Below are 12,779 nucleotides of genomic sequence, written 5' to 3'. Positions count from 1 at the left end.
AAAGCAGACATTATTGAGAAGAGAGTGAGGTGAGATATAGAAGGAGTAAAAGAATGAAAGTACAGAAGAAATAGTCACAGAAGACGAAAAAAGAGCGAAAGAAAATGTGATACATAGAAGAGGGGAATTAAACAAAAGAAATAACTTAAAACAATATTAAAGTGATAAATAAAGTCCCTGTCCCTTTCAAGATAGGGATGGACGAGAGGTCCCCAATAACGAAGGCTTTTAAAAAAGTACAATCATCTTTTCAGCCCATAGACCATAGCCTCTACCAAAGATATCTATATAGTAGCGATTAATACATGTATATATATACACATATGTATATATTGTAACACCGCCTTCGGTGCGCTGAGAAAAACCGACAATAAAAAGATAAGAGCAAAACAATATTTTTTTAATCACTATTCGTGAATAATGAAATTTAATTCCTTGATTGTGTAATCACTTTTAGCAAGTAATTGTTTTTAAAATTAGAACAATATTAACAATATGATACAATCTCATCTTCAGGAAGCTACCGACGCTAGAAGGATTCAAACAAATAAATTTAATTATGAATCCCACTGTTAGCAGGCGGTCGGATAAGAAAATTAAAAGTCCAATTAACTTGAACGCAGTTGAGTATTCAATTTGGGCCGCCGTTACTGGAGATTTATAGGGATGCCTGTGAAACAATTAGCCGGCTAAATATGGAAATGGCTTTTTAAATGTAAGCAGAGATAAGTCGCCATTCGTATCGCATTCAGGGCAACAAATCCATTACGAAGACGATTTGGAAAATATTTAACCAACACTCAGATGTTTGAAAAACTGATTTATTTTTCACCTTTGGCATTAAAAATTGTTTTTATTTTGCTTATAGGTGAAACGTTGGACCTTAATTTCGCTGAGGTCTATGATGGTACATGATTGCTTAGAAGAAAACTATTTATTCTTGTCTTGTAGATTCTCTCGAATATAATATGATATATATTTAAAATAGTCTTAATAATAATAAAATATAAATATCGGCAAATGGTCGTTAAATCCTTTTAGCGACAAAGGCTTTCTCTGAAGTTCCGTCTCTTGCTATTCGCATCCATGTATTTGCTATTTTCTATTCTTCTCTTTCTATTTCTCTTATTATGTCTATCTCTACCCCTTTTGCAGTCCCGTAGAGACCACTTTGTTAATATTCGTGTCGATTTACACTTTGTTTGTAAATTGAAATTCGTTTTGCATTATTCTTTAATTTTATAAGATCTTTTCTTTCAACTTAATAGAATTTTGCTTCCATCTATTACGTTTTAGCTAATTTTCATCGTATTTGCTAGTTGTTCTGTGAATTTACATTTCTGACATCCGTACAGTAAACAAGGCTGAATATTCTTATATCTTCTCCTCTTTTCTTTCATTAGCATTTCTGTATTCTTTATTATTTCAGTAAGTGACCAAAATCGCTTGCGTCAGCACCTATTCTTTCGACTTCTCTATACGTCCAATTCTCGAGCAATATTAGCTGTCCTTAATATATATGTCGTGTCGTCAAGTCTTCTTTTTCAATGTCGATTCTACCAGTGCCTCTTTTATACGTTCACGAACGACTAGCGCCATCTATCGTCGCCGGCTGAAACTACAGATTTCTATCATATATATTACTGTACGTATATGATCTGTTCATAGTTTATTGTTAAAGTCCATGTTTGTATAGAATTTTAACTTTATTTTGTTTATTGTTAAATTCACTATCAAACCTACATTTTCGCTTTCCAACGGTAGCTATATAGCATTTTTTAGTAGACTCGATGTGTAAAAAATATGATTCGGTCGCCTACGAAGTATATTTAATCCCCTACTTCACCATTCCAAGTTTTTAATCACCATTTCTAGTACGACAGAAAATAATTTACATAAGATGAGGTCCTTGACGTTCATCTCTTTTGACAGATTTAAATTCCATTCCATCTGTTCATTCATTCATTTATATCAGCTGATATACACCCACTGCACTCCGTTACCTTGATTATATCTTTGGTCCTCCTCTTACGAATAAGAATCATAATTCTAGACAATGTTTTTGTAAACAAGCAACCAAATGCAAGCCATCAAAACATTTGCTCGTATAAAACGTATTATTATAACTATTTATTTACACGCTGTTTAAAAACGTATTCGCGCCTTATGCAAATGAAATTAATTACAAACTTAATATAAAATAAGCGAAGCAACGACCTTTGAAACGAAACAAGCTTGTGTTGTGAAACAGCTTTTGTTGATATGTAAATTCGTACATGAGTACCGACAAAGCTCTGTGAAGTGTTCCATTTTCTTTGAAGAATGTAAAAAGTTTTCTAGTCTCACGCTACTACCGCGACTTTGCGAGTGTAATTATAATGATTTAATATAATTTATAATGTTTGACGTGGCTTCGAATGAATAAAGTTTCGCATTGAAAAATTAAAATGAAAACTTTAACATAATACGCTCAGTTTTAATAATTTAACTATATTTACAAACTAATAAAACTAGGTTTGTTGTGGTATACCCTGCAAAAGTTAATAATTACAGTATTATATAATTCTGTGCTCAAAAAGGAAGGTGAATTTGTAAATAAAATATAAATTCTTTATTTATTCTTCCAAATCAATTTCATCACCTTCAAAGGTATCTTTCGTCCAATAAAAATCACTTTTGCCAATACTTTCTTCAGTCTTCAAAACAGTCGGAATATTCTTTCTCTGGTACAGCCTTCAAGATATTTCTTAATTTTGTTTTTATCTCCTCAGTCGTGTCGTGTGAATTATCACAGTCTAGATCTATTCGTAACAATGTGTCACAGACTATTCTTATTTTATTAGAGCTTTAGTCATTTTTAAACGGTTTTATTTAATTCGACCCGTACGGAATTTATTTGGATCAAAAATAGAAATTGAAATTTAAGCACCTTCCCGTTGTCAGATTGATCTGAAATTTGGTACACACATTTAATTTAGATGACAATACAATATAATAAAATCAATAATATTATAAATCTAAGATTGCCGCCGATACAAAATGGCGGATTACGTATTTTTCCTTAACCCCCTCAATATGGGTATCAAATGAAAGGGCTACACTAGTAAAATACGATGATTATGTCAAAATTTAAAATTCAAGATGGACGCCGTTCCAATATGGCGGACTAGGTATTTATTTTTCCACAACCACCACAATAAGGGTATCAAAAAGCCGTTTAACTTAAAAGTTTTTTGAATGTATTTTTTGTATTAGTTTCTTTGAGGTTATATCCAAATTAAAGGAGGCAAAACGTTAAAATTGATTTGGATCAATGACAAGGTCAAGTTCGCAAGACGTCTGGATGTGGTCAACGCAGGACCTGTCATTTTGGCGATTAATTTTTTATACTGCTAATAACTGATCCCGCAAACGTTGTTTTGCAAAAAAAAATTAAAGTTTTTAATTAACAAATAAAAAATAAGGGTTGATCGTAGAGGGTGGATAATTTAGGGTTGTATGTTTTTTTGTATGCTGTATCATAAAAAAAATTGTCTAAAAAATGATGTCAGAAAAAATAGAGTGGTCATCTTAACATTTAGGTGGATGAGAAATAGATATTGTCCGATTCTCTTCCCTGGCCGATATGCGCGCTAAGATTCACGAAAATTGGTCGAGCCATTTCGGAGGAGTTCAATCACGCACACCGTGACACGAGAACTTTATATATTAGATTTCATATATGTAATATTTCGGTAATGCTATATACAAACATAGCCGAGGTGAAAAGTTAACTATACAACAATTTAATCAAAACACTAAACTCGATTGTAGTTATATAGTTGTTTAAAACTTTCTTCACAAAGGCCGATTGAATTTCACCAAGCCTTTATGATTCCGAGGTTCAAAGAAGTGTTGAATGACAGCTTTTACTCTGCAACTCGCAAATACTTCACAATGCCGGTTTAATAAAGTGTTTAATAATGAGAACTTGAAAGTTTCATCCGATATTAAATATTATTTGAGTCGTTAGGCAGGCATATTATCTTGTTAGTTTCATGGTAGCGGACGCCCTTACTCGATTTAATTAATTTTGAAACATCGCTGTATTGTGCTAATTGAAATTACTGTTTCTAGCAACATATATATCTAATGGCAACACAATTGTAGGCATATGCCTTGAAATTGTTCGTTATATGTCTATTACATATAACGATAAAATTCATTTATTCAACATTATCAACTTTTAACAGAACTCTTACTGATAGTCAACTAATTTTTTAACTCTACTCTGCTTCGCAACGTGTTATATATAGTTGTGTAGAAGAAGCAGTAAGAAACTCCACAACAGCACGTATTTTAATAAAGTTTAACAATACAGATTTATACATATACGCTTTAATCATGTACATTTTAGATTAAATCATAGTAACCAAGCAACATCTCTGCCAAGGATTCTTTTTTAAAAATTCATTTATTGAATAACAAGCATTTTAAATAAATTTATTTTAATACGCGTTTTGAATAAATAAATATGTAAAAAATAGGAATAATCTCTCTATTTAAATGTTAAGTCATTAACAAAATGGCATTAATATAATAATGTTTTATTTGAGTTAATAAAATACCCCAAAACATGATAAATTTCTACTAAGGACAATCATTTACAAAATTCAAAACTCATAAAGATAAATTGACAGGAAAAGACTTATTATTCAATATACGAATATTTAAATGACAAGAATACTTGGCAGTGATGTCGCCTGATTATTTTGATTTCATTTAGGCTATAATAAAGTGTATATGTATAAATCTGTATTGTTAAACTTTATTAAAATACGTGTTGTTGTGGAGTTTCTTCCTGCTTCTTCTACACAATTATAACACCTTACGAAGCAGAATAGAGTCAAAAATGAAATAGGTTAAAAAAATTGATAATTTGAAAATTAACAGTTCTGTAAAAAGTATGTTATCCTATGTTAAATAAATTAATTTCATCTTTTTATATTAATCTTGTATTTTTTGTATAGTACTTGTCGCTTGTGGCGATAAATAAATAAATAAAATAAATTTAACCAGGACAATAAACATTACGATCTAAAATCAAATTCTCTCTCATCCGCCTGTGCTCCGTCCGACGACACCGGTGCACCGGTACAGCCAACAGAGAAGCCGGCGTGAATCAAAATAATATTTTCCAAATAGAATACAAGTCACGTATCTGGCAGAAGCTCAACATGGCGTCGCTTCCCGAAATCTGAACAGAATATAAAGGCAGCAGAGTATTTCTTCTTGGAGACATATTTCATTCTTGAACTCTCACACAGTATCTTCGGTTGAAACGTTTTTTAAACGAATTCATTTTGACGAACAGGTAGACAGATGACAGAAATATCTATATACGTATATACTTATATGCATACTAGCTGATCCCGCAAACGTTGTTTTGCAAAAAAATTAAAGTTTTTAATTAACAAATGTAAGATAAGGGTTGATCGTAGAGGGGTGAAAATTTAGGTTTGTATGTATTTTGGTATGCTGTATCATAATAAAATAAAAACTAAAAAATTTGTTTAAAAAATAAGAAAAAAATTAGGGGTGGACCACCCTTATCACTTAGGAGTATGGAAAATAGATAGTAGCCGATTCTCATACCTACTGAATACGCATATAAAATTTGGTAAAAATCGGTCGAGCCGTTTCAGAGGAGTTCAAGTTCGAACACTGTGACACGAGAATTTTAAATATTAGATATATGCATATATACATACATATATATATATATATATATATATATATATATATATCATTTAGTAAGACAAAGTCGTTTTCAATTTTCGTATTACTACATAATAAAAGTAATAATTGTTTACGATAGTAAACAATTATTAATTTATAGGTACAAAGAATAAGGTACAAAGAAGGGTATATAAATAGGTACAAAGAAAGTCTTCGAGGACAGATATGTCCTCGTAGACTTTCTTTGTACCGTCAGAAGTAATTGACCTGTCGCATTCAGATAAAATAATAAATTAATACAACATACTAGTATTTACGAATGATCATTTTATACAGGATTCCATTCTAGGGAATAGAATAGAATTGAATCCTCAAGGAATGCGGAGACGTGGCCGCCCAAAGCAAACCTGGCGGACGATCACTGCAGAAGTGAAGGCAGTTGGAATGACGTGGAGCGAAGTAAAGCGCGAGGCTCAAGACCGCTCGGGATGGCGACGTACTGTGGACGCTCTCTGTCCCATCTTGGGGACATAGGAATAAATGAATGACTTTATACAAGTGTTTAAAAATCGATTTAAAATCTTCAAAATCAAATCAATGATCAAAATTAATATATATAAATATATCAAATAACTTAGGTTATATATGTGTAAAACCACATAGTTGTTTTAAAAAAGCTTCGTTGCTAATTAAAAAGGTTTATTAAATTAAACAAAACATCTCAACCGATCATACTAGATAGCGATGCTAGAATTTCTTCCGCAACTTCTGCAAGCGGTAACGCTATCCGAAGTGGCAGTAGTGATATTAGCCAGGTGACAGCTCGAGTGCTCTTGTCGGAAAGCCAATCGGGCATTAGCGATGACAGTCCAAGCGGAGGTACCTCTTGGGAGCCCTTGAGTTTAGTCACTCCATGGAACGTTCACCGGAGGGATCTAAGATCTTTGCAGCCTCCCAGTCAAGTAAAATAGTAGTAAGTAGTAACCCGAGCTGAAGTACACGTGGGGTTCAAGCTCAAGGAGGACCCCTCGTGTTTCTGTGAACCGGGTGTAGACCAGACCGTGATCCACCTTGTGGCCCGGTGTCCCGCATTCGGGGGACTCCGGCACGGCTTCGAGAGAACGGCCGGTCTGGCGTTGAAATCAGGGAGGTGACAATACCCTCCCTGACAGGCGGAGATGACAAACAGGCATTCATATCCCTTTGTAAAGAGATCGCCAAAAGGGCGATAGAAAGAAATAAAGCAAACAGAGTATAAAAAGATAAATAGATTAAAAATGTAAATAGAAACACAACTGTGATAGAAAATAATTATAGAATAAGTAACAATGTAAAATAAAAATACAAATCGAAAAATGTAAAAAGAAAAAGAGAAGAATAATAAACGAACAGAGCAAAAGGGAAAGAAAGCAGAAATGTAGCATGAAAGATAGATAATAGACCGAAAGAGAAAGTAAAGTATGAAAGAAGAGAGAGAAAATAAAAAATTATGTGAAAAAATTAAATTGCTAATAAAGTCCCTGTCCCACCAAAGGGGTACGAGAGGCCCCCAATAGCGGGGGTCATAAAAAAGTACACATGGGGGAACCTATGTGCATTCGGGCTGCGCTAACTTTAAAGACTTTTTCAGCCTAGGCACTCTTCGCCCCGCCACCTTATATCTGCAATATCTTTAAATGTTTTAATTTAAAGAGATATTCCATACTTGTCGTGGTATAATGGTACGCAAAGGACGCTGCTGCTCATCTTCTGGAAACTTTTTTGTGAGCTGTGACAATCCTATATAATTAATGCACAAAATGTTAATTATTTAAGATCGTATGCGTGGAATTGAAACTGCGGCCCGCGATCGCAAGCCTCATTCTCTACCGCTGGGATACAAATGCTCACTTAATATTTATCTAACTACATTGTATTTAATGGAATCAGGCGTTATTTTGCTGAAGTCCATCCTAAGTAAGAAAAGGACCAATATATAGCTACTTCCGCACATGCAGTCGTAGTCATGCAATAAAGTGTATCGCCCACCAGCCCGCTGATAAATGCGCATGCGACAAACAATGCGAATTACACAACAACCACCGCTAAACCACTAAACAAGTGTTTCACCCCTCCACGGAGCATCTTCAGGAGTTATGACTATGTGTTTGGCACTTATTGGCTAAATATTGGTCCTTTTCTTAATCATAAAAATAGAATTTAAATGGAAAAAGGGTTACATTGACATCACCACCATATCAGTTGACGGTCGCCTTCAGGAGTAATGTTACACCGATTAGTTCCGAACAGAGTCTCATACACACTTTATTGCACGACTACGACTGCATCTGCGGAGGTAGCTATATATTGGTCGTTTTCTTACTAACTACGTTGTAATTACGAACCACTCTGGTGATCTTGGAATGTTATTGTCATTTAAAAAAAACTTTAAAAAAGAAAAGAAGAAGCCGGTAAATTAGTTCTCAAGTTATGGCGTGACTAAAGAGAAATAAGTATTGTGTATATACACATATATATACTTATAATGTATATAAATAGATCCGGTGCCAAATTCAAGCGTTCTATGTTACAGATTTTATTTTGTAAATTATGAAAGGAATTCATAAATTTCAACGAAAAATTTTCATCGAAAATCTCCTTTGGTAGGTTGCCAACTGGACCAATTCTCGTCTCGATTTCCGCTTTGTTGCGCCCGTAGACGTTGGTCAAATGTTGTTTTCAGCTGCAAATATTGAGATCTAACTTTTAATACATATTGCTAGGTATCTTCATACCACAATAGACTTTGTACTCACTAGAACACTAGAAAACGAATATTCTAGAATTTAAAACATTCATGGTATATACATATTGACTGTTACTATACAAAACGTGTATTTTATAGATTGACAGCTCAGATCCTTTATCAATTGATTAAAAAATTAAATAGATAATATATACACTTTTAGAATATGATTCGATATTAGGTTTAAAAAGCTCCTATTGCGAGATTGAAAAAAAAATTAAAAATAAACTAGTAAGCCTTTAAACCAGTGTTTCTCAACGATGGACGTACGCCCCACAGGTGGGCAAATTGATAGTTGAAGGGGGAAATTGGAAAATTGACCGATATAAATCTTCGCTATAGGCTTCTTAAATGCCATGCCAGATATCAGAAACATTAAAAAGAAAATTCTTATTTGGTAATTTAAAGTTTAATATAAAAGGTGCAATGGCATGGCTGTGTCATAAAATCCAAATGCAACGAAACTTACGAAAAAACTTATATTACCCTTTCCATTCGGATATTTAGCCGAGTGTGACTTTGGTGCCGTAAAGACTTAATAAACACTTGCATGCAGAAACGCAAGTAAAAATAAATCTAAAATCTTAAATATACTCGTAAAAAACACGCAGAGATGATAATACCTGTCGAATATAGATTATAAAAAAATTAAAAATAATTGATCTCTGTAAAAACATCAAAGAAGGTTTTATATTCTTCTTGGTTTTATATACATTTACGCTGTTTCTTACTCCTCTCCATACCTTCACTTCCTCCATAACTCCATACCTTGGCTGACGGGTTGGCGATCGCAGTGTTGTACTATGGTAAGAAGAGGGCGCTGCTGTTCATCTTCATGAAGCTTCTTTGCGAGCAGTGTCAATCCTATATAATTAATACACATATTGTGAATTATATATTATTGGATCTCGGGAATCGAAGTCGCAATCTAGGATCGCAAGTCTCAGTCCTAACCACGGAACTACCACTGTTATTCTTAACACGTTCACTGCGGCTTGAGGTCGATTCAGCCTCATGGTAGACTTTGCACTGGTGCGGCGCGTAAAACTCATGTTTTCTCTCTAGTGCGGCGGCTGTTTACACTCAACCGAAACATGAGGCAGAAAAGGCCTCAACCGCACTACTAGGAAGTTCAGCTTGAGGCTGATTCGACCTCAGCCGCACCAGCTGAAAGTTCTTCAAAATTGGGCCCGCAGTGAACGTGTTAAATAATCTATATCCATTTATTAAAAATAAACATTACAATATACCATTGGTTTTAATATATCTCGTAGCAGACGATTCTTTGCTACGACGTAGCTAGATATATACGGTCAGCTTTCTCGTAGCTCGTTCTACACCCGTAGCTGTGTGTACAGTAATAAATTAAGAGGGGCCCGCGTCAGAACCGCGGCTGGAAGTGACGCGCGTGTCCGTGACGTCACGCAAGTTGATATATCGAACGCGTGTTCATTTTGAACGTTTTCACGTGACACGGTACAGATCGGCGATGTACTTTATTTATTTTGATATTAATTTATAACAATTATGCAAGTGTTATAAAGCGAGATCAAATAATAATTTTATCACTTCAACCGTGAACCGCACTAATGCTCACAGTAAAACGAAGGAAAATCGCTTACTTGGGACACGTTCTTCGACACCAACGATACAATCTCCTTCAACTTATCATGATGGGAAAGGTCGCTGGTAAAAGGAAGGTTGGTAGGAGAAAGAAGTCGTGGCTTCGTAACATTAGAGAGTGGACCGGAATCGCCAGCGCTGCTGAGCTATTACGCAGAACCAAAAATAAGGAAGAGAGCAGGAAGCTGATAGCCAACCTTCACTAGTTGGAGAGGCACTTCAAGAAGAAGACTTCAACCGTACATCATTATCTGCTGAAAACAGAGAAGGTAGAACACCACAACGGATTTTCAATAGAACATGTTCAAAGCGTACTGCACCTAGTGTCTACAATACATATAGTGTGTTTGAACGACATACAAGGCTTGCAAATCCATGGTCACCACACCAGAACCTTGAAGTATTTAGAGGTCGCTGCTGTCCATCCTATGGAATTGTAGTTTTAGCCTATAGATGTTCACTGCAAGGCATAATCTCTCCCAAAGACATCCTGGCAGGCGGGTTGGAGTATTGTGGCACGCAGAAGATCTTGCCTGCTGCTGCCCATCTTCTTGAAGCTTGTTTGCTAGCACAGAATGTGAATTATATAACATTGTATCCGGGAAACCGCGACCTATCGCAAGTCTCATTCCTCTAACACTAGATTACCAATGCCTTAGTTATAAAGTCTATCTTCATTCGAGTATAAACAAATATAATTCACATTTTGAAATCTATTTTATCTTCTTTTTAGCTGATCGACGCCCACTACAAAGTAAGGCCACCCTCAAAGATTGCCACGTTGACTGGTCTTCCCGTGAACTTAAGTATGGTCTACCTGGTGGGGACCAAACAGTGCCACGTCTACTGACTTGTGATCGCCTCGGCCCAACGGCCATCGATTGCAACGATGTACCTCGTCCACTGCCACTTCAGACAACTAATTCTTTGAGCTATGTCCTTGATATTGATTCTTTTTTAATTTGTTTTTTTTTGTCTCGTTCCTACCCCTATTTTGTTGGGAAGAGAGATTTGCTTTCTTTATTAATTTTTCACTTCCTTTTTGTTATTTTCATACTCTCCTTCCGTAAATCTGTTCTTTTATTTCATAATTCTGTCTATTCTCAATTACTGCAGTTTAGTTTATTTATACAACTTATATATATCACAGCTGTTTTTTAATCCGTTGTATAATCCGAATTTATAACTAAGTCTCTGAAATATCTCCGCTTACATAAATATTATCCGACCTTCAAAAGGTTAAACAGGATTAAGTTAGGGGACCTAATCTCATTAAATTCTAAGGTCAAATTTAGGACAGTAGAAAATATGTTACAGGAATGATTTTTTTTTAAATTCATATTTCGCATTTTGGATTTAAATTTCGAAATTATAATTATAAACCCTATGCTTAGCAAAACCTAGTTGAACTGGTGGTAGAGAAGTATTTAAGAATCTATTTCTATGGAAGTCATAGTGTACGTGTACCGGTGGGCATCCTCAGAGAATGACGCCATCAGTCATCTTCTGCTTTGAGCGGAATTCTTGCTCATGTATTTCTTCTTCTGTAAATTTAAATGTTTAGGGTTTATTAGAACGCACCCAAACTCATTTTAGAACGCATCTATTTTTCTACTCTTTCTTTAGACTATGTGCATCTCGCTCTCTCTGACTCTCACTGCCAGTTAAACGCGTCGCTTCCACCGTCAATACAGTCGCCATTACAAAGTAAAGATTTTTTTTTTTAAATAACTGTCGAGAAATCGATTGAAAACGTTTCCTTGTGAAACTGTAAAATAATTCAGTGCACTCATAATAAATTTTCTTAGTAAATATGGCATTGAAATTTGTTCTTTGACTCTGGGCTTTGAACACACAGTCTATGGGTAAGGGCCATTCGAATTTCTACGTTAGATCAAATCACAAATGAAAGATATATATACAGATATATAACAGACGACCGCTGGACCTGTAATGTGGGATCTGGAGTCAAAATCACAAACCGAGAAGCACAAAGTTTCGTCATATTTTATTCTCAAGTAAGAAAAGGACCAATATTTAGCAACTTCTGCACATGCAGTGGTAGTCGTGCAACAAAGTGCACCGCCCGCCACTTGACTTTGAGTGGTAGTGGGGGAGGGGGTGGCATATAATATATTTTCTATTATCTATAACCTCTTTGACAAATAAATTTGCGGCGACATTCTATATCTGCCATTAAAGAGATATACCACGTATGAATGCCTTATATAATTGACTACATTATATACACATCAATATGTAATATCTAGTGATATAAACGTATTCTAAATGTTTTTATTTAGAACCAAAGTTCTAGAAGTTTCTACGATAATAATTTATGTCCAGTCTCAATTATAAACAAGATTTAGTAGTCTCCAAGTTCTGGTCGTATAATTAAGTTCCAAACTGCATCACGCTGAACTCGCTTCATCCGATGGTTAGTTCCGCTTATATTGAATTATTTCTGACTTAACATATAAATAGATTTATAATTGTACTATATCAACACCGACATCACTACATTTCGTTGATCACAATAAAGAATACAATGAGGTTCCTAAAAAACTTCTTATATATTTGTAATTATACTAAATGTCCGGTAGCAGAATTCGAATTTTAAATTCAAAATTTTCCATAACCGTTAAGAAAAAGA

The sequence above is a fragment of the Battus philenor genome, unplaced genomic scaffold, assembly GCF_028537555.1.
Source record: "Battus philenor isolate CCGP_79_NKW_IND1 unplaced genomic scaffold, ilBatPhil1.0.hap1 SCAF_19, whole genome shotgun sequence".
In the NCBI taxonomy this organism is placed as follows: Eukaryota; Metazoa; Arthropoda; class Insecta; order Lepidoptera; family Papilionidae; genus Battus; species Battus philenor.
The sequence above is the reverse complement of the archived record's forward strand: the minus strand, read 5'-3'. Positions refer to the sequence as shown.